General features: G+C 36.0%; 1 long non-coding RNA gene across 1 annotated transcript in view; it reads right to left on the reverse strand.

Moving 5' to 3' along the window:
- LOC127538060 (uncharacterized) overlaps positions 1 to 18,342 on the reverse strand; it is a 96,606-nt gene extending 78,264 nt beyond the window's left edge. Inside the window, exons 1-2 of the long non-coding RNA XR_007947669.1 lie at positions 18,264 to 18,342; positions 3,484 to 3,536 (exon numbers count right to left, since the gene is read on the reverse strand). This is a non-coding gene — a long non-coding RNA (uncharacterized LOC127538060). The remainder of the gene's footprint in view (positions 1 to 3,483; positions 3,537 to 18,263) is intronic.
- Between the last annotated feature and the right edge of the window lie 4,848 nt (positions 18,343 to 23,190).

The raw sequence follows: 23,190 nt of genomic DNA on the forward strand, positions 1-23,190 counted from the left end.
TATGAGCAAAGAGATTTGAATTAGTTAAGAAGAAATGGGGAATGGGTAGAGTTGGAGAATCTGTTCCAAATGTTCCCAGGGACTATTTATTTCTAACATACGGTAAAGCAGTCCAAGCTTTTATTGGTCTGATCAGCCAGAGTCAGACACAATAACTCGACTCTAACATAGTGTTGTCATTTTGGTCCTTTATGAGAATGAACACCCAATCTATCCATTTGTCCAATTCTGCTTTTAAAGGAGTTCTTTTTCCCCCAGTGGATTTTTGTGCCCCTTTTACCATTAGGCTAACTCTATTTTAAGATAGTAGTTTCTTCAGTATTTTTGAGGGCTGCCACTTTTTGCCAAGACGTTAATTTTCTTTTCACAATTTTCTTCTATCATCTTCATTTCTTTTTCCAATTTTTCCACTACCACTCTTATAATTTTAAGTCTTCCAGGGATTGGCCTTGGGTCATATTAAAATTTTCTTTGAGGCTTTGATTGTAACTATTTTCATATCTTTCCTTGCCTTCTTTTGAATTTATGCCTTGATCTTCCCAGTCACCATTGTAGCTTCTTATATTAAGTACTTTTTCTTCTTTTTTTGTTCTTAACTTGTTTTCCTAGTGTATTTCTTTATTTTGAACTTTATGTTTAAATTGGGTTCTCTTCACCTAACTGGTGAAGAGGTATTATGCCATATTTCAGACTTTTGTGCTGTTCTTTTCAGAGCTAGCTGTGAGGGTTCTGCGAGTTTTTGGTGCTTTTAAAGTGGAGGTATTTGGAAAAAGGTGTGGTCACTACTCTTCTGATCTGTCTCTGGTCTTTACCCAGAAAGGGCCTCTGCTCCCTGCAACCACAAGTGTTAGTGCTCCTCCCTGGAACTGCAAACAGGTCCTTTGCTTTCCTGTAACTGCAGGTGCTAGTATTTTTTTTTAACCCTGGAATTGTGATTAGGGTTCCCCATCATTTGTAACTGATCACAAGTGCTCTTCTCTGTCCTATAACTGTAACCCAGAATTTCCCATAAGCAATAGAGTTTTCAATTTGGTGCCAGCCGCACCCAATGCCAAGAAAGTATCCACTGTAATCTCTTTCTGACCAGTTATCTGATCCCCTTACAATGTCTAGAGTGAAAGCTTCTGAATCTGCTACTGCACCACGAGTACTACTGTCATACTTAAGGCCTGTGTAATCTTGATATTACAGATCTTGCTTATTAAACTACTAAATTGTATTAAATTGTAAAAAAATTTAAAAATAAGTAAAAACATAAACTCTCTAACCTTTCGTTGGCTCTCTCACTCTAATATTTGATTTGTAATTGTTTGAAGAAGAATGTTGAGAGAGTTCAGTAGGGTTACAGTTTGGGCTCCACCATCTTGGCTCTACCACTATACTTATAAACACTCTCTCTCTGTCTCTCTGTCTGTCTCTGTCTCTGTCTCTCTCTCTCTCTCTCTCTCTCTCTCACACACACACACACACACACACACACACACATACATGTACAAAAAATGTAATGAGCTCATCAAGTTTATTTCATAGGAAGAAAATGGCATTATTAATTTTCCTGGGGGCAAGAACTGTTTCACTTTTTACTTTCCATTCCCAAGGACTTACATAGGGTCTTACACAGAGCAAGTGCTTAATAAATGTTTCCTAAATTGAATTAATGGAGTTACAAAGAGCCAAGTTTGAACTCAATATTGGGGAACATTTTTTTAAACAAATTGGATTAACCCAAAATTGAATAGATTTCCTTGTAAGATAGTGCGTTCACTGTAGTTTCCAATAAAAGGCTGAATCTGTAATAAAAAGAATTCCTGCATATTACATTTATAGAATTGTTTTCGTGGAAATGGTTCCCCCTTGTAATATTATTTCACTCAATATGATTTTTTCTTGGAATCAATTAGTAACATTAAGGCTAGTTTTGAAAGGAAATTCTACTTCAAATGGCAAGCTGTATAAAACTACAGGTAATCAGATGTAAGTTGGATATTACAGGAAACTAGAATGGTTGAGAGAAGGCCCTACCATTGAGTTTGGAGTCAGAGGACAACCAGATTTGCTTTCTTGGTTGCAGGGGCTGAGTCAGAATATTAGGCTGAAAAGGCTATGAGTATGCCCAGTTGTGGTGGCACATAATATTAGAGCTGGAGAAGCTAGTAAATCACTGGAACCCAGAAGTTCTGAGCTAAGGCAATGGGATTCCATACTAAGACTTGAACTAATATGATGAGCCCCAGAGAGTAGGAATGAGAATGAGGAATGGAGAGAGGGTTGGTATAAGTTGGAAATAGAGTAGGTTGAAGATCCTGTGCCAAATAATAGGATTGGGCACATGATTGGCCATTGCAGTTCCATAATGGGTGAGATGAGAGGAGTTAGTTTCAACAATAAATGAATGAACAAATAAACAAATGAATAAATAAGGAAACAAAGATAAATAAATCAATTGATCAACATGAAAATTTTTTTAAAGTATCTGACCTAGTATAATTCTTCTGGTCCTGTGAAACTAATTCATTTTTATGATTCATATTTCCATATACTACAAAATTTTGGTTTTGAGCAGGTCCTTAGAGATCTTTGATACTTACGCAAAACTAACCAGTTCATCCTCTTCCATTTTCCTCTTTAGTAATTTCTATTTAAAACATGATGTCTATCAGTACTCCCACTTTTGATAATACTGCTTACTTCTCTCTAAAAGTCATTACATTTCATGAAGACATTATTATTATTTTTTGCTAAGGAAAGAGGCTCTAAAATAGTTCACTTTTATATTTCCTTCTTTTTTATGTCATAATGTCCATGCAAAACAAACACAAGAATGAGGATGGAGGAGAAAGAGAAGGTAGGTAAGGTGTGAACCAAAAAATAGAGAAGCAAACAAGCAGACAGATAGATGCAAAAACAATAAATAAAGGGGAAGATTAAACAAACAAATGAAAGAATGAATGAATGGTCCCCTTACTTCTAATATTTGCATCACTTTCAAACTCTAGCTTTCAAGACCTTTCCTAGATGCTTCATTATGCCTAAAATGCTCTCCTTTATCATCTTTGCCTTACTGAAGTCTCTTTTCAAGGCTCAAAAAAGCCAATGACAAGCCCAATGTCACACCAATATTAAGTGATAGAGCCAAAATTCAAGGTAGGTCAAGTAAAAGTAAGTCAATAAACACTTATTAAAAACTTACCTTGTTCCTGGAACTGTGAGAATCACTGGGAATACAAATACAAGCAGAAAGAGATACTGTCCGCCCTCAAGAAGTTTTCATTCTAGCCAGGTAAGACAACCTGACCTTGGACAAAGAATGGCAAAGAGGGTGAGGAAAAGACGAAGGTACAGGGCTATGGCAGACTACATCTTTTGGAGAGTCAGGTGGAGAGCAATGAAAATATGGTTAACCTGGGCATCCCTCTAAAAGTGAATGTTCTGGGAGGAATTAGACAGTCAGAGGGAATACTGACAAGGGAGGAGGATACTTACAAGGTGAGAAGTAGTCCAGGAGTGGAGTGAGTTTCCAAAGGGAAGACAAAGTCCTATGGAGAGGAATTAGCCATTTATTCAGTAAATATTTATTAAGCACCTACTATATGCCAAGCATTTTGCTAGGTACCATGTATAGCCTGCAGAGAAATTAAGGGGTCCTTTGTGAGTCTAAATTTGGGGTTCATTGCAACTAGAATACATTTGTCTTTAGGCTTCTGATAAACTCCTCTGTTTGACAGCAAAAGCCTTTCACAATCTAACTCCAATTTTTCTTTTGAAGCCAAACCCCAAGAGTTTGGAAAGAAAATAGTTTTAAATTATTCTTTTCAAGTAGGTTAAGAAATAAGGTGGTGGTGGTTGTTGTTTCTGAACAATCCCCAAATGGAAATGTTCAAATTACTGCTCGAACACATTCAGTTGTAGCCAGACTGGTCCACTTGCTATTCGTGGTATATAACATTTGATTTCCTACCTTCAGGGCTTTCCCTACACTCTTTCCTGTGCCTGGAATACTCTTGCTCTTCACCTTTACCTCTTAAAATCTGCTAAGTTTTCATTCAAACATCACCTCCTTTAAGAATTCTTCCTTAATTTCCCAAGTTGTTATTGTCATGTGCCAACCTCTCCCAAATCTTGTCTTTAGCTTAGTAGATCAAAAGTTTGCCTTAGAGCTAGAAATGCCAGGATTCAAGGCTAACTTCTGACATACAGTGACCATTTAACCCTCATAATACCTTAGGCAATTATCTAAGTTTCATCTACATTGGGGGGAAAAAAACAAAAAAACAAAACAAAATAAAACAAACTCCTTCACACTATTTCTTTAAATCATGTAACTCACAAATCTGGTCTAATTTACAGGAAACTCCAAGAATCCAGAAATGTTGAGGTGTGTGTGTGTGTGTGTGTGTGTGTGTGTGTGTGTGTGTGTGTATACATACAAAATGAGGTTTCTGGGTAGTCAAAATAAATATCAAACAGTGCATGTACTGAAAGTAATATAGACCTTATTTATGAGAAAAATCTCTAACCCCTCACTCACGGTCTACTAATCTATTTATATATTAGATGTGGTTCTAATAAATTGGGTTCAGTAGTTTCCTAGAGAGCAAATCAGAAGCAAAACATTAGGAGTTGGGGATTGGGATATGAGAAGTATAGTGGGAATAGAGGAAGTTTGTTTAATGTCAGCCAGAAGCAAGGAAGCAAGGAAGTGGGAAAGAAGACAGAAAATCTATTTTCATAGGTATAAGAACTTAAAAAGTAAGCATGTTTGGGGGAGTGCTGAGTAAGAAATAAATAGTCTGGTACTTCTCTGGGGTTCCTGAGCACATTACAACACAAGATTAGAATGGCTATTAATCGAGAATTTGTGCTTTCACTTACATAGGGCTTCTGTTCATTGATGATATTAATTGATGAATAATAATAATACCCCTTAATGAGGGTATTAACCCCTCCTTAAGGCTATAATAATAATGTCTTCATGAAATGTAATGACTTTTAGAGAGAAGTAAGCAGTATTATCAAAAGTGGGAATGCTGATAGACATCATGTTTTAAATAGAAATTACTAAAGAAGAAAATGGAAGAGAATGGACTGGCTAGTCTTGCATAAGTATCAAAGACCTCTAAGGACCTGCTCAAAACCAAAATGTTGTAGTATATGGAAATATGGATCACAAAAATGAATTAGTTTCACAGGACCAGAAGAAGTATACTAGGTCAGTTTTAAGTTGAAAAAAATCTTTATCTAACTGCCAATCTTTTTACAAATCTTTTTAACCTTGACTGGGCTGAGCTGAGCTTCAGGTGGCAGCCCATCACCAGGACCTTGTATAAGTTTTAGACAATTGATAAGATCTGCTAGATTCAAATGTCAGAGCTTTTTGAGAATACAGTCAATTCAACATTATGGTAAAGCATTAGAAGAGTAATTCGTGATCCAGTCTACAAGTCCAGTGCTCTTTCCAATTTAGTACCATCCCATCATCCTTTTGTTTGGGGCTAGATATATGATTTTATTCTTTTAGGAAACTCCCTCTACCCATATAGAATTCTACATTTTAGAATTTTAGAATTGTCTAAAATTTTAGTGATTTATTCCAGGTTATAAAGTCATTATGTTTCAAGAGAATCAAATCTTTTTGACACTAAGGCCAGTTCTCTATCCATTAGACAATTGATATACGTGTCAAAGTCCCAAAGTTATGAAGAAGAAAAGATTGAAGTATATTTTTTAAAGAATAAATCATAACATTTTATTCATTGACTTGTTTTGAATGCAACAGCAATACAGATTATTGTGCCAGAGGAGTGCAAAAAGTGCTGCTTGAAACTGGAAAAATGGAAATGGAATTATCTTCCTTATATTCTGTGTAAGAAAAAAAGGAAAAGACACTATTTTTGAGTGAGGTTTTTAATAAGCTGGGGGCCATGGACAGAATTCAAGAATCCATGATTTTGCATGGGAAAATTAGACTTTTATTTCATAAATAGTGTCCTATATAATCATTTATATTTTATTTTATGCATTTAAAAACAGTATTCTGAGAAACAGTCCATAGGATTCATTAGGCCTTCAGAAAGGTCCATCACACACATATTCATGTAAGGAATATTTGTTTTAGAAAGATTTCTATTTTGAAAGATTCTTACAAAATAAAAGAAAACATTGGGCATTTAAAGAGTCAGCTTTGTTTCCAAGAAAAATTATCTCTTGTGGTAGAATGTTATCCAGTTATACAAAATAACTAAGGCATAGTTTTCTCCCTTCTGAAAGTAGAATTATCTATCTCTACTTCCAAAAGAAATTTAGAAGTTCTCAACAAAGCTTCAGGATAGTACCCATGATAGAAGAAAGCCAGTCAATATTTGGTTTTTAAAAGAGTACCAGTTAATCTAAGCTAGTTAGAACAATTCAGTTTCATAATTTAGGGCTCCATCTTTTTTCTTGAGTTCAGAAGGATTTTAAAAAGGAAGAAGAAACTCACTGATTTCACAAAGGACAGTTTCATCTTGTTTTAGTAAATTGGGTGTGCATTAATTCAGAATACTCTTTGATATCTAAAGAAACCATTCCAAGAGCATTGATTTCAAAATTATGAAGCCCTGCTCATGCTCCAACACCCCCTCCCCCTCACCTCACACATACATATACACATCTGCCTTATCACTGGTGGTGATAATCTGAGTTCCTATGCTGCTGTGGGGAAAATAGTACTTGCAACATCCACCTCCTGTGAGGATTTAGTGTGATGATGTAAGAAAAGTATTTTGCAAACATTTCAAGGAGCTATTTATATTACTATTGATTATCATTGCCATTGTATTGTATAATATTTTATTTTATTTTTTGTTTTGTTTTGTTTTGTTTTTGCTAAGGCAATTGGGATTAAGTGACTTGCCCAGGGTCACATAGCTAGGAAGTGTTAAATGTCTAAGATCAGATTTGAACCCAGATCATCCTGACTTCAGAGTTGGTGTTCTATCCACTGGGCCACCTAACTGTCCCATAATATTTTATTACAAAGTAGTTTTGAGCATCATATGTGCACTCTCTCTCACCACCATCCTATAAAATGAACCAGGGGCGCCAACTAAAGCCAAACGATTTATTTTGCTCTCCCAACTCCAGATAATTTCTATGACTTCTTTCCATCCTCCTGTACCTTGAAGTTCCTTGATATTTTTAATCAAATCAGTTGCTACTGACAAAATACTTTAACTTCATCTTAGTCATAAAGGTTAAAGCTGATGTCTTTACAAATGAATCAGCAATCAATCAATATTTGACGATGATGATGTAGCAAGTGACATGCTAGGTACTGGAGATACAAGTAATAAAAATGAGACAATCCCCATCATCAAGGGATTTATGGATTTAATAAAGAGAGAATGAAATATTTTCACAGATATATATCAGTGATAATTACCAATATAAATATCTAAATATATATATATATATATAAATCTATATTTAGAAAGATATCAATATATAAGGTACCTGTACATTTATAGATGTAAATATTTGTGTATGAGTATATAGACATATATGTGTACACTTTATATATATATGATGAGATTCTCAGTAACTGGGTGCAGTTGGCAGAAAGGGACTGGAGCACTGATCGCCCTGTTTCCTGGGGCAGGCAAAAAGGGATACTGATAGAGATAAGTTTAACCTCATGGTACCTCCATATATGAAGGTTCCCCCCCCATAGGTGATCCCATCTTGCTGTGTACAACCAAAAAATCTATGTCAAACCCTTGAGGTTAAAGAGCTCATATCATCTTGATTGAATCCCTCTTAGGGTTATAGCCCACCAGAGGATTCTGCCTCCTGGTATCTTTCCCCCAACCTTTCCCTCCCCATCCCATGCCATATGGTACCTCTCTTCTCATCCCCCACAATGCCTTATGGTGTCTCTCCTCTGATCCCTCCATCATGCCTTTCTCCTTATAGCTAACTATCTCTTTTAGGATATTACCAATTAAGGGCGCACTTCAATCTCATGGAGTGTTCCCTTTTACCCGGCTAATTGTAAGTCCTACTAGGGAACTTGTCTTTTCCAACATTAATTATTAAAACCCCTTTCCTTGCCATGTGCTCTCCCAACTGGTGTCTATTGTATATTTTTATTTTGTCTGTAACCTCTTCTCCCAAATAAATCTAACTTTTGCCAAAGAGAATGGCCATCATGAATTCTTCCCATGACCTAATCCCAACATTTGATGCTCTTCTGAATTACATCATTTAATGCCTATAATCCCATCATATGTATATGTGTACCTTGCGCTTTCTTCTGGCTAATTAATTCTTTTAGGATTCTTCCAGTTTAGGCAATACAGGTGAGTATGTATATGTATATACATTTTCTTTTGTTTTCATTCTTCCTACTTTGAAGTTCTTTGAAGAGGATCAATGACATCGTGAGGGTGATGTCTTGATTTGCTCATTAACTGGATTTAAGAGAGACAGAGCTGCATGAACTTGTCAGCCACAAACTCTTTTCCAGTCACTGAAATTCAAGGACAAGCAAAAATCAGGAGAAGTGGGGACCGTCTGGGAATACAGTGGACAATCAGGATTTCTAAGGGAAAGTCTATAGGACTTTCAGACCTTGAACTAGCTCTGAAAAAAAAAAGTACCTCCCCCTTTCCACTTGGAGCACCATAGCCTCACAAGTGTATATTCTTTCTACAAGAATATAATTTTGGGTTGTTCATATTTTGTAAGGTATTTGGATGTTTGAGGATTAGACTTTTTCCCTAAAAGCTGGGGCAATTTACCTTTTGTCCTGTTCAGTTTTCAACTATGATTTTTTTGAAATATAGCCCTGGAGGGGGAAAAAAGGCTTAAAAGTAACAGTTTTAAAGGAGTCCAATGATTCTCTGGACCAACCCATTGTGTTTCAAATGGAGCTATTTGATTATGCTTTTAAACTCAAATCATTCTAGCTTTCATTGAATGGCCAATAATAACCCCCAGCCCAAGACTCTATGGCTCATTACTAAGGTTTTCATGGCTTAGAATAAATATAAATTGTAATTTTTTTCTGATCAGGCCAGAAATTTTGAAGATCTTTCCATCCCAGATTGAAATTTTTGTGATGGTAAATTAGGGCATTTTTTGTCTCAATTCTTACCTAATCCTTAGTCATTGTATGGATATTACTTCAGGTATTTACAACCTCCCCCATACACACACCCCATATATTTAAGATCAATCCCAGTTATGTTCAGAGAGATTCTGCAACAGGTTGGCAGCAGGTAATGAATTTTCCACTCTTATTGAGGGGCTTTATTCTGAATTCTATAGGGTTGCAATATGCATCAGTGGAAAGAAGGCTCAAATGAGTCAAAGTACAGATTCTTGAAATATAAACATTCTAATGCTGTATTGAGATGCAGCAAAACCCAGGCACCCTATAGCACTATGAGACTTAATTTCATACTTAGTACTGCCCCAAATGTGCTTACTTTTGGAGTTCTTATACCTATTAAAAAACACATTTTCAGTCTGCTTCTCCAGTTAGCTGTCACTCCTGGCTCACAATGGACCGACTTCCTCATTCCCACTCCATTCCTCTTGCCCTAACACATAATATTTTGCTTCTGATTTGTTGCTACATGGGAAACTACTATATTTATTAGAACTCTGTCTAAAATAAAAATAGATTAGTGGGTAGAATAAGTTTAGAGATTTTCTCATAAATAAAACCCATATTACTTTCAGTACATGTACTGTTTGCTATTTATTTTGGTTACCTAGAAACATTATTATGATTTAACGTTATTAATATTATTACTATTATTACTTCTTTGCTGTCCTACTTTGCGCCTTTGCTCATATATTTTCCTAGAGCCATAACTCAGATTCTTTTTTAATCTAAGATAAAAACTATGGAAGTTTTTTCCCTCAACTTGATCCCCATCCCCGAGACAAACAAAACAGTTTTAGGATTGGAGATGATAGAGATCGCAAGCTGCCATATTGTGCAGAAATGTCAATTCAGCTTCCCTAGAAACAAGGCAATGTCAAACTAGAAGCTTTGTCACCTGGGTCCCTGCAGAGGTTAATGACTTGTTAAGGGTCCCACCTGACAGTCAGCAGGTGTCAGGGGTGAGACTTGAAGTAAGATCTTCTAGACTTCTGTTGTGGTTTATCCCATACTCCAAGCTGTCAACCTCCACACATCAGCCCGATAATACATTTTCTTAAATTTCTTTGAATTGAACAAGATTTCTACCCAATTCTCAATTCTATTCTGGACTGATGAAGTTTGCTAGTGATCGTGGGATAAGCAAGATAGAAGTGACCCAACATAAACATCCTCTAGTATTTAATCATTCTGTCATTCAAATAGAACAGACCCGGTTTTGATTTTTGGTGGTGTTTTTGTTTTATTTTGTTTTTGTTTGTTTTCTTACAGTTTCATGATTCTAAATGATATCTGTCTTCTACATGATGGAAAAGCCATCAGGTGCATGAACATTTCCTTAGATGTTTTATTTAGGAAAACTTTAAGATCTCAAAATCTTGAACAAAAGTGAATCCCTCTTCCCTGCCTGCACTGGAAGAGAGCCCTCTTTACTCCTAGATGACCCATCTAGAATGTGAGCCTGCCTGGTTCTCTAATAGAGAACTAAGTGAGTCATTGATTGTCTTGTCTGCATGGAGTCTGGGGTAAATGATTTAGCTTTCAGCATCAGAGAAAAATCCAATCTTAGTTGGTGAATAAACTAATACTTCGATGGACCTGGTCTACTTCTTCAAGGAACTTTTGAAAACTTTTCCCTGTTATGAGGAAAAAAGAAAACTGAAATAACAATGACCAAAAAGACAAATGCTAGCCATCCTTGACATGCCTTAGTGTCTCAAATAGTCATATTCCTGGAAATTGACCTTAAATGTTTATATTCTCCCAACATATTTGGAGACTGCTAAATTGAACTGTTCTTTTGGGGAAATGACATTACCTGTTGCCATGGGAACCATGTGAAGTCACAAAAAGTAGATTATTTCATAATGTGTTACACAGAATCCAAAACAGGTGTTCTGAGTGGAGGACAAGCTACCAATTAACTAGGAACAATTTAGGGCAAGGAGATGGGAAACAAATAGAATGTGGATGAAAAAAGGTCATGAAGAAGCTAAATTATCTGTTGCTTCATCCTCAGCCCAGGGCAATTATTCTGACTGTGTTAAGTTCCATATAAATCAAGTCTAACTAGCCCAGGCCTTCCAGGAAAGACTCCTTTGCTTGGAATCCAACTGGGTAGCACTAGAGAAGTCATGAGAATTCCAATTTGTTATTCTGGGAGGAATGGTCATGGGTTACATTTCCGAGACAATTTAATGGCTTACATATTTAAGTCCTGTAAGATTTATTTTGCCCATTTTGAAGATGAAAAAACTGAGGCTCAGAGGGGGTAAAGTAATAAGTCTGTCAACACAGTGTTAATAAATGTTAGAACTATGATTTTAACTTGGGCAGGTCTTCTGAATCAAACTGTCACCTTATACCACATATCTACTCTCTATATCTACCACCTCACATTGTTGCTCTCAGTTTATCATTTTCAAAAATAGCTTTTACCTCATATTCATCCTTATAATTCCTTCCTTCCTTCCTTCCTTCCTTCCTTCCTTCTCTGTAGTTTTTAGTGTATTTAGAAGAAAGGCAAAATTTCTCAGTTCCAGAGGCTGGTTGTCACACCCTTTGAAGGTTTTCTTAAATATAACCTAGAAATAATTTTAAATGAGGTAGACTGAAGAATCAAGGATTTACTAGGAGTTAAAAGAAAATTTCTAAACTCAATCAGAAAAGTGGCTAGTACTTGTACCAACAGGAGGGGAGAAAAAAAGTGGGGAGGGGAGAAGTGGGGAAAAAGGGTAGAGGAAACAGGGAAGGGTGGAAAGAGGGGAGAGAGAGAGAGAGAGAGAGAGAGAGAGAGAGAGAGAGAGAGAGAGAGAGAGAGAGAGAGAGAGAGAAAGAAACAGAGACAGAGACATTGAGAGAATACAAGTGTTATCATGACAACAGATGACTACAAAACACTAATCTTAGTTTAAGGACTCTGACAAGTTACTCTAAGAAAACTTATGAAAGTTCATAGTTGAAAAGAAGCTTAAAAGTCATTTAATGAGAGGAACCTAACTGTAGAACTGGAAGGGACCACAGATGCTATCTAATCCAATTCATTTATTTGAGTGAAATGGAAATCAAGACACAGGGAGAAGCTGATTTGCCCAAGGTCAGCATCGTTACTGAGATCTGACTAGAAGTTTCTGATTTTAATCATTTCATCCTGCCAGTCCAACACCCACATTTTTCAGATGAGGACGCCAATGCCCCCAAATATTAAGTAATTTTCATAGCTTTACATATGAAATAAAGACAGATTTAAGATTTGAACCTAAGACCTTTGACTCAAAATTCTTTCTATTGGACCACAATGCTTTTGTAGAATAAAAAAATCTTTAGCTTTCCCTTGCAAGGGAAACCTCTGGTCATCAGAAGTTGTAGTAGGGTAGCAACAGGCTTGATTGACCTACGAATCCAGGCACTATTATACCCATTTTACAGATGACAGAGATGAATTTAGAGAAATAAATGATTATGCAATATTCGAAATAAGATTTGGGCCCAGCTCTGACTGAGTCCAAGTCCCTCATATCATCTACCCTGTGACTATATATACTAGGAGTCCCCTACAATGAATTGAGTAAACACTCAAACAGATGTTATCAGTCATGCATCTATTTTAAAAAGTTTTTAAAGCTTTCAAGATCATTCTTCAATATAAGAAGTATCATTTGAGTTGTGCATATTCAATGAAATCTATGATTATAGTTAATTTGATATAATAATAATTTACATAATTTTAAGATTTATTAAGTACTTCATGTATCTAACACTAAAAACAAACAAACAAAAAATCAAATACTATTGGGCCCAGGGAACTAGAGTTCTAGGACCTTCTTTTTCTGCTTAGGCACCCAGGAATTTTTTAACAGGGTTCCTCCTTGAAGCATCCAGTGGAAATCAGAATTCTTTCTATCATTCATTCATTAAATCCTGACTCTGGATTCCAAGAGACAAATTATTTAAAACTTAGTTTTCCATTCATGTCCGAGGTTTCCATTAAAAGGAACGTTACAAAAGTTCTCAATGCCAAATATAGATCATTTTGGGATAGGTATTTATTTCCTACACACAAAAGGGGATGCCAATCAGAAAATTCTTAAGTGCAAATTTAATCAACAAATTTAAAACAAAATCCTGTTAATTTATAATTACTGTTATAATCTCAGGGAATCGAATTTTTAAATCCCACCAGAACATAAAGCAGTTGCAAGATTGTTGATTGGACATTTTACTTTTTTTCCTTGAATATGCACTGCCCAAACAGCTGCCAGAACATGTCTGTTGGTGAGACAGCCAGGAATAATTGGTGGCCATCCACCCCCTCTTTAGTGTGGAGACTTTTCTCACTGCTGACCAACTCTAATCCAACATCTAGTTCCCATGAAGTCACTTCCATAGCTGGATATGTCCACTTAGAGACAGATATTGTTTGGATAAGATCAGAGAAGAGCAACATTAAAAAGCCATTCAAAATACACCATGTGCACACACAAACACACACATTCAATAAAATTAATATATCAGCTATCTCTGACAGTAAATATACGCAGCCAAATCTCCCACTTCTACAGAGAAGATAAAAAATACATTTTCTTAGAAGATCTGCTATATAGGTGGGAAGGCAGAAGGGATACAATTAAAAAAAAATAAAGTCCTAATATTGGCTGAGTATATACACTGATGTTGCTTAGTTGGATTAAGGACTTATGCTTAAAAAGAACTCTATCCAGAGAACTGTGCTCTTCAAGCAGTTCAACTTAAACTTAATCTCTCTCAAAACTTAATTATTCATCTCTAAAATGGGGATAATAATAATAAGTTGTAAGCCCAACCCCATTGGGAAATTAAAGTGTTATAGGAATACGAGTTACTTTTAAAGTATAGGTAAATGGGGCAATGGATAAAGCACCCAGGAATCAGGAAGCCCTGAGTTCAAATTTGCCTTCAGATATTTAGTAGCTACATGGCCTTGGTCAAGTCACTTAACCCTGTTTAGCTCAGGTTCTTTACCTATAAAATAAGCTGGATCAGGAAATGGCAAACCACTCCATTATCTTCGCCAAGGAAACCTCAAATGGAGTCTCAGAGAGTTGGAAATGACTGAAAATAACTTAATAATTCATTCCCCTTGCAACAGAAAACTAAGGGGAAGGGAAAGATAGATTCGGTAATCATGTCTTTAAAAGGAAAAAAAAAAGTGTTTTCTAGATAACTTCCCTTTCTTATAATTCATCTTTGTAATGAATCTAATTTTAGACAATTTGTACAAAATCAACAAATCAGCAAATATTTATTGAGAACCTGTTGTGTGCCCAGCATTCTCTTTTTAAATAAAAAACATTTTAATTAGCCCTGAAGTGGCTTGCTTATTATGCTGAATATAACTAGAATTGGGGATGCACTTCATCTGTTCCCATTCAGTCACAGTGTCATCTTAGGAATCCACAGAACATGTAATCAAACCCACACCAGACCAAGGGTACCACTTCTATATTCTTGATAATTGCTTATAGACACTAATAAGATATAAATAAGCCTATACTCCGCAATCCCAATTAATGTAACTAACTAGATCCTATAAGCCCTGATGCTCAAATAACTCTTTCATTGAGTTGTAAAATGAAGCAATCAAAAGTGTGAACTAGGAGAAGTGTGAACAACTGCAAGCTATTTCTAGCAAATGATCAACTAAAGGTGTAAACTGGGTGTGAACAAGTCTTTAATGAAATTAGGAGAGGCAGAGCACTTGAATAATAGAAGGAAAACAGGTGACGAAACACAGGAAATGTGTATAGGGTTGATTGAAGAAAATTAGCTGATTGAAGAAAAGATTGAAGAAAATTGAAGTCTCTGAGGTTTGGATAAAACAATAAGCCAGTTTGGAGCCCAGTGTTCCAATGATGGGCTAGTCTGCTGGAATAGCTCCTGCGAAGACTCTGAGAGGGAATTGCTTGGGGAGGGGCTAAGGAAAAGTAAGTGTCTCGGGACATTTTGTAAGAAATGTATTCTGTCATCAAGTGTAAAGGCACTTTGGATAGAGGAAAGGCCTTGGTTCAATATTACTGCTGATATTGATAAGCTGTGAGATCTTGGCAACTCATTTAACTTGAACCTCAGTCTTCTAATCTGTGAAATAAAGTTAACAATACAAGTACCCAGCCTCACATAGCTGTTCTGAGGAATAAATTAAATTAAAAAAATCAGAATTATGTCAAGCATGGTTAGTAATGGACTAATGTCTAAAATAGATAAATATTTTTCATCTAATCATCTGAATTTATATTTTTAAAGTTTTGTTACTTTAAAAACTAGCTTCAGTTGGAATAAGTTATTTAGAATCATATATTTAGAGCTGGAAAGATTTAGAAGTCATTGAGACCAACCTCCTCATTTTAGAGGAGAAACTCCAGGAAATTTAGATAATTTGTTCAAGTCCCAAGGTAACAAATATCAGAGATAGTATTTCAAACCAGATCCTCTTATTCCAAATTTAGTCATCTTTCCACCTTATCATGTAATTTATAAAGTACTTTAGAAATGATTTGCAGCAATAATCCTTCCTTCCTTCCTTCCTTCCTTCCTTCCTTCCTTCCTTCCTTCCTTCCTTCCTTCCTTCCTTCCTTCCTTCCTTCCTTCCTTCCTTCCTTCCTTCCTTCCTTCCTTCCTTCTCTCCCTCCCTCCTTCTTGTGATCTTTTCATGATTTTGCCTACTTTCTAAGGTTTCTATGTCCATAAACTGGAGGAGTGCTTAGAATATGGAATTGTTTACCTACCTGTCTACATTGCATGTGGAAAAAACACCTTGTTGGGTCAGCTGGAGAATGTCTAGCTGAATCAGGTGTTTAGCCGGCTGTGTTCACGCATGCATTTCGGCACTCTGTGATTGAGTGTCCAGTTCAGAGTAGATGGATGGCTTGATCCTCTAAAGCCTTTATTTATTTATTTGTACAGGGTATCTTTATTCTGAGAAGCTCAAGGCATTTTGCAGACATTAAATTAACTGCTAATCCTCCCCTATCCCTTGGGAGGGAGGGGGGGAAAGAGGGGGAAAGAGTTTCATGATAAATGTTATAGACTAGATTTGTTTTTTAAGAGACTTGGAAGAGGAAAAGATGAGAAAATAGGGAAGGGCAGATGAGGAGAGAAAGAACTGCAAGAGAAAAACATCACGAGGGGAATTGTTCCAGCCTGTGATTAAACCTTTCATCTCCCTTCACCCTAATGAGAAGGCCCTGAGCTCCCATGGTCCAGCTGCCAGTGGTTCCAGATGGTGGTTTATGTTTTGTGAATCTGTGTGCAGTCTCTAAGCTCTCCCGCCTTCTTGCCATGGCTGGTGATATTAAGATTATTCAGCACCTGTCCAGATTTCTATCTGAATATGACCCTCTCTCCATGTACAGCTTTCCAGGGTGTATTACTAATAAGAAGAGTGATAATAACTCACAATTACATAGGATCTCATGAGTACAAAGGAATATTCACACACACACACACACATATATATACATATATGTGTGGGTATATATATATATATATATGCATATATATACACACACAGACAATCACACCATCTGATCTTCACAATAACCCACAGAAAGAGACAGTATCAATCAGATTGCCATTCTACATAATGGTATAAAGTAAGTTTTGGTCTTAGAGTGTAGTTGATTGTATTAATGAGAGGTTAGTTGCTGAGAAATGCTGGGGAACTCATGAATAGGAACACTTGAAGAATTGGGCCAGGAATTCTTGGATCACAGATTTAATAATAAAATATTGTATAATATTGTCATATCATGTATATGTATATATATATATATATATATATAACTTATTTATTTATATATATATTACTTTTAAGTAATTTATATATCATCTTTATATGTTACTTCTAAGTTTCCAAAGTGGTGTATTTATTTACATGTATATCTCTATACATGTAGATATAGACATATAAGTGTATACACATATATGTGAATCTCTCTGTGTGTATATATGTATATATACATAATATATGTGTATGTATGTTTATATATAAAATTTCATTTGATCCTTACAACAACCTGATAAGACAGGCGATATCCTTATTTTCATTTTGCATGTGGGGAAACTAAGGTAGAGAGAAGTTAAATGAGTCGCCCAGGTTAGTCCAGCTAGTAAGCAGCAGAGACAGAATTTGAACTCGGATCTCTCCTCCTCCTCCTCCTTCCCTTTATGCATTGTTGATTAATACAAGATCCCTTTCCACTATACAGTAGGATGGAAAGTTTGCCCTTCCTTAAGCCACGGACTCCTCACGCCCCTCCAGTATTGCCCTAGTGCAGTGCAGACACTCTCATTCTTTAGCACACAGTAGTAGCTCAGAATACCTGAGGTCAAAGAATCGTCCCATCTCAGCCTTCCAGGAAGAAGGCATCGTAGGTGTTTGCCCCAAAATCTGCCCTTTAATTATGTATTAAATAAAAAGCAAATATTTTGAGGTTTCCGTAAGTCTCACCGGCCTGCCAAAAGTAAAGGTTCCATGACACATACAAACTCTAAGAACCACTAATCCAATCGAACGATCTTATTTTCCGAATAAGGAAGCTCAAAAAGAGGGCAGTGCAATGATTTGTTCCCAGGGATATATGCTAGGTAATCTCTGGGTCTGCTTTGGCCCCTGGGGAGCAGAGCTGGGGCACTGAACTCAGTGAGTCAGATAGGGGTGATGGAGTCGGTGCTGATGAAAATTGACTTTTCCCTTTCCTCCAATTGAGTGTTTGGGATGTTGTCAGAAAGTGTTGCTGTGACATGTCCTCTCTGAGCATTCCATCATACTTTCACTTAAGGGAGAAGTAACTTCCTTCAAGCAGAGATGAATTTCAAATGTCATCCTAAACCAGACAATTCTAGCTATATGGAAAAGGAATCAGGAACCTGGTTTTCCCTCATGTTGTCCTCAGTGTGGGCATCCACGCTGAGTCTATATTTCTTCCCAACACAGAATTCTGGCTTGGAAATAAATTATTTCATCTAAAAAAGGAAGGTGGGAGTTGAATAAGGGTGTGGGGGGTGTAGGAATGTAGAGGAAATAGACACACCAAAAATTCCTATAATTTGAAATAGTCATGGATTTTTTGCTTACCAGTGGGTGTCCTGGAGAGAAGGGAGCTCTGCTTATTTTTTAAAATTTAGCCAGGAATAAACAGAGGTTTCTAAAGTTGTTAGAGAAAAATGAAGAACAGCTGGTCTGGGCTCCCCAATGGTTGCAATTTAAGCTGTTAGTGGGAGGTCTACATAGAAAACTCCTTCCTGGTCTCCTGTTCTGGGGCACACAGCAGCTGTGAGGGATTCAGAGCCCATCTATTTTAACCCTGCAGGCACAGGACTAGCTAGTGATGATACACTTGAGAGACTTGAGGAATAGGGGTGTTTTCTCTTGACCATTCCAGCTCACAGGTTCATAGCATCCCAGATTGGAGCTGGGAAGGAATTCAGAGGCTAGCTGACCCCATCCTCTCATTCTATTGTTGTCCCCTCTGTTAAATCCAATAGTTTGAGATTTTCTTGGCAAAGATACTGAAGTGGTTTGCCATTTCCTCCTCCAGCTTATTTTACAGATGAGGAAACTGAGGCAAATAAGGTGAAGTGACTTGTCCAGGATCACACAGCTAGTAAGTCTCAAAGGCCAGATTTGAGCACAAGATGAGTCTTTCTGCTTCCTTTGCTCTATCCACTATGGTGCTATTTAGCTATCCCAATTCTTTCATTTACAAATAAGAAAACTGAATCCCAGGGAAGTGGAGTGACTCACACCATGTCATATACCTAGTATATGGAGTAGAAGGAGTAGGAAAAAATACTTAAAGGATAAGATTATGGAGAAGTTGGAGAGAGAAGGACAAATTCAGGGAAGAGCTGAAAAAATACTTGAAGGACAAAGGGGAAATTTGGAGAGACACTCAGACTGAATTGAGGAATTTTGGTCTTAAGAAAAGAGCAAACTGACTTGGGTTTCCATCATTAACTCCATACTCTTCTGTTCAGTTATGCCAGTCCACTTGCAGATCCTTGAACGCAGTTCTCCAACCCTGCTCTCTGTGCCTTTGTATGACTCATGCACTTGCCTGGAAAGCTCTTCCTCCTCATTTACACTTCTTAGTTTCTTTCGATGTTTTTTTTTTTTAAAAGACTCAGCTCATGGATACTTTCTGCAAGAGAATTTCCTTATTCCCTTTCCCCTCCCACAGTTGATAGCACAGCTCTGAGATTACCCTCCATCTATTCTGTACCAAAATCTCTCTGTCTGAATATCTATCATTTATTCATCTGTTTATCTGAATATCTATTCTCTATTCATCTATCTGAATGTCTGAATATCTGTATATCTATCTATTGATTGATCCATGGATCATCCATCCAACTGTCTGTCTGAATATCTATTGTATATTCATCTGTCTATCTGAATACCTATCCTCATTCATCTCTCTGAATGTCTGAATCTCTGTGTACTTATCTATCAGTTATCTATCTGTCCATCTGTCCAATCGTCCATCTGTCCAATCGTCCATCTGTCCATCCAACTGTTCACAGATCTGAGGTTAAGAACTTCTATAAAGGACAAATACTTCACATTTTGCCATGAAGGAGAGACTAATTCAAGTCTTTCATTTCTTTCTCAGAATTGTTTGTTCTCAGAGAATGAGAGTCTATTTGAATAATGGGCACTGGATCTGAGTTTTTAAGGTTTGATAAGCAGAAACTTGAATATTTTTAGGACTATGGAGGATTCATTTTATTATTCATAAGCAATTTATTTGTTATATCTACAGTCTGGATTATACTTCATCCAAATCTTAGCACAAAATTTCCTATAATTCCAAGGTGAATGATAAAACATGTGGAAACTTGCCCGTATATATGGCATGCTATACTTCTTAGACTGTACATTTTTGTATAGCCTATTCAATTTTGTCCATTCATTTGTTTATCCACCTTAAGGTCATAGGTCTAGAAGGAAACTAGCTCTACAGCTCTAGAGGCCTTTTTTTGCAAGGCCCTCTTGTCTTTACCCTTCCTTTTGGAGATGACTCTGGATGCATAGGACGACTTTGGCCTTTTAAGTTAAAAATTTTAACAGGTCTCAATTTGCCTGAAGCAACCACCCATTCAGTGATTAAGGTTAGGTAAGAAAGAAATGAGACAAAGAATGGCTTCTTTGACCTAGTTAAAAAAATCTGAGAGAGGGAGATCCTCAGAACTTCTGATCAAAACAGAATTGACTATTATTTATATTCACTTTAAGGCAATCTGGTCCCAAATGATGGCCAGATGACTCCCAAGGAAAATGTAAGGCTCTCCCTCTGTTAAATCCAATTCACTTGCATGTCAAGGTCATCTTTGAGAACTCATCATTTTATGAGGAAATTGAGATCCAGGGATTAAAGTGACTTGTTGGATGTTCATTTCTCATCCATCTAGCCTTTTATTTTATTTTAAACAAGAGGTATAGCCTCATTGGAGGAATCTATGACTTAGGAAGTCTCCTGGATCACTGAGAGGTAATGATTTGTCTCTAGCCAATACATCTAACATGTGTCAAAGATAAAACTTAAAGTCAGATCTTCCTAATTCTAAGCAAAATCTTCATTCATTGAATTATGCTACCTTTCCCATCTATCAATTCATCCATCCATTCATTCACCTATTAATCTATCCTATTAGCTATTAATTATTTCAATTGACAATTTATTCATCTATAATCATTTAGCTACCCATGCTATATAATTATACACTCATTCGTCTATGCATTATCCATCAAAATATCTATCAATCATTCATCTATGTATTTATCCATACAGACCATAAAGATTATTGAATATAAACTAGTATGAAGCATGGTAGAAAGTGCTGAGGAAAACACAAAGATTCATAAGATAAGGGCCTATCACACAATTATCTTACAGTCTAATAGGAAGATAAAAATATTGAAAAACAATTATATAATCATGTTACCATGTGAAAAGACTAAAGATAAAGTAGACAAAATGATATGAGCATCCAGAAGAGAGAGGGATTTAGTTATTATAGATATCAGAGCATTATCATGGATTCCATAGTTTTGGAAGGATCTAGGGATCTTTATGAAGGAGATTAAGTTGAATGGGAAAATTTGGCAAGATATGAACCTATGAAAAGGACACAATAGATGGGGATGATTGACAGTTATTCTCCCAAAACAGTAATTATCATTTGGATCAGTGATGCATTCCAATAATTTTGCATCAGATTAACCTTCCTATTCACATATAAATTTGTGAGACCTACAGAGTATTTTTTTCCTATGAAAAGAAGCCTTTTGAGGCCATCAGGAATAACTCACACCTTTGTAGAGATGGACCAAAAAGCTGGCTCTCCTGCCACCAAGACCATGCACTCATGATGAAAAACACAGGACCAAAAACTTACTGATACTATAAAACTGAATCAAGTCTTATCAATTATCTGGCTGAGTCAGTTGACCCTGTTGATTGAATTCTTCTAAAAAGGAAAAGAAAAGATTATGTTGAAAAGCAGCACATTTAGTGCCAATGAATAAGCAGAGATTGTGTATTTTTAGGTGAAGTAAAGGTGAAAATTTTAAAAACTGTTTGGAGAATTCAGGTTAAGAAACTGGCTATTCAAGGTGTAAAACACATCCCCTTCCTCACCCCACTGCTATTTTTAACCCATAGGCTTAACAACCATTCTTAGCCTGAAAGGGGAGGAGGCAGGGAGGGATAATGAACTTGAGAGGAAGAATGTACAAGATAGATCTTTTCTTTTTCTAGAAGTGGGTTGTAAGATTTAGACCTGAGACATTAGAATTTATAATGTTAGAGCTAGGATGGCATGGAGAACACAAAGTATATGGAGATTTAGAAGATCAAATACCAGATCTTAAAGAGATCAGAGAAGACAAAATTAAAATGTAGATGGTCCTAAGAACAAGGACTGTTGGGATTGGAAGGGATCTTAACAAATTCAATGTTCTCATTTTAGAGATGGTGAAACCATGTCTCATAAAGGTCAAGTGACTTGCAGTAGTTATACAAGGAGTAATACCCTCTTAGTTTAATAAATACTTGGGCTCTTTTCTGTGTTTTTCCAATGTCCAGCACCCATAAGACAGCTTGTATTTAAACATGAAGTTGTAATTTCTTTGGTTAATGAGCCCAGTGAATTAGCATTTTAAGGGCCAAAGTAGTAGAGAAAAGATGGATAGTGTGAAACATTTAGAGACAGACCAGGAAACAGAAAAGGAAACATAGGAGAAAAAAAATCTTAGGATTTCTCTATATCAAAGTATGTTGAGTAAGGCATTTTGATTAGCTTTCTCATTCCTAAAAAAAATCTCCCAAAATAAGATTCATCCATCCATCCATCCATTCATCCATCCATCCATTCATCCATCTATATATCTATGTATCTATCTATCTAACTATTCATCCACCCATTTATTTATCTATCAATCTATCCATTTATCTAATTTTTCATCTCTCTATATCTATGTATCAATGTATATATATATATATATATATATATTATATATATATATATTCAAATATATATGTACATTGATATCACTATCATTTAAATGCATGTATATATGCACACATATGCATGAATACATATATATTATACATAGTCATATTTTGAATATCTGAATATATTCTGAATATACAAATATATACATATATTTCTATCTATCATATATGCATCTATCTAATCTATCATCTGTGCCCCTCCGCATCTATATGCATGTATATATATAACATATAAATATATATCTATAATTATATCTCTACCATCTAAATGTATGTGCATATATGCATATTTATGAATACATATATTCATATATACATTATATATACACATATTCTGAATATCTGAATATATTCTGAATACACACTTACATAGATAGACATATAACTATCATCTATGCATCTGTATGTGTGTATGTACATTATACAGATATATATCCTATATTTTTATAGCTATCTAACTATATTTATTTCTTTATCTTTTGATTA

This window comes from Antechinus flavipes, chromosome 5, assembly GCF_016432865.1.
Source record: "Antechinus flavipes isolate AdamAnt ecotype Samford, QLD, Australia chromosome 5, AdamAnt_v2, whole genome shotgun sequence".
Taxonomy (NCBI): Eukaryota; Metazoa; Chordata; class Mammalia; order Dasyuromorphia; family Dasyuridae; genus Antechinus; species Antechinus flavipes.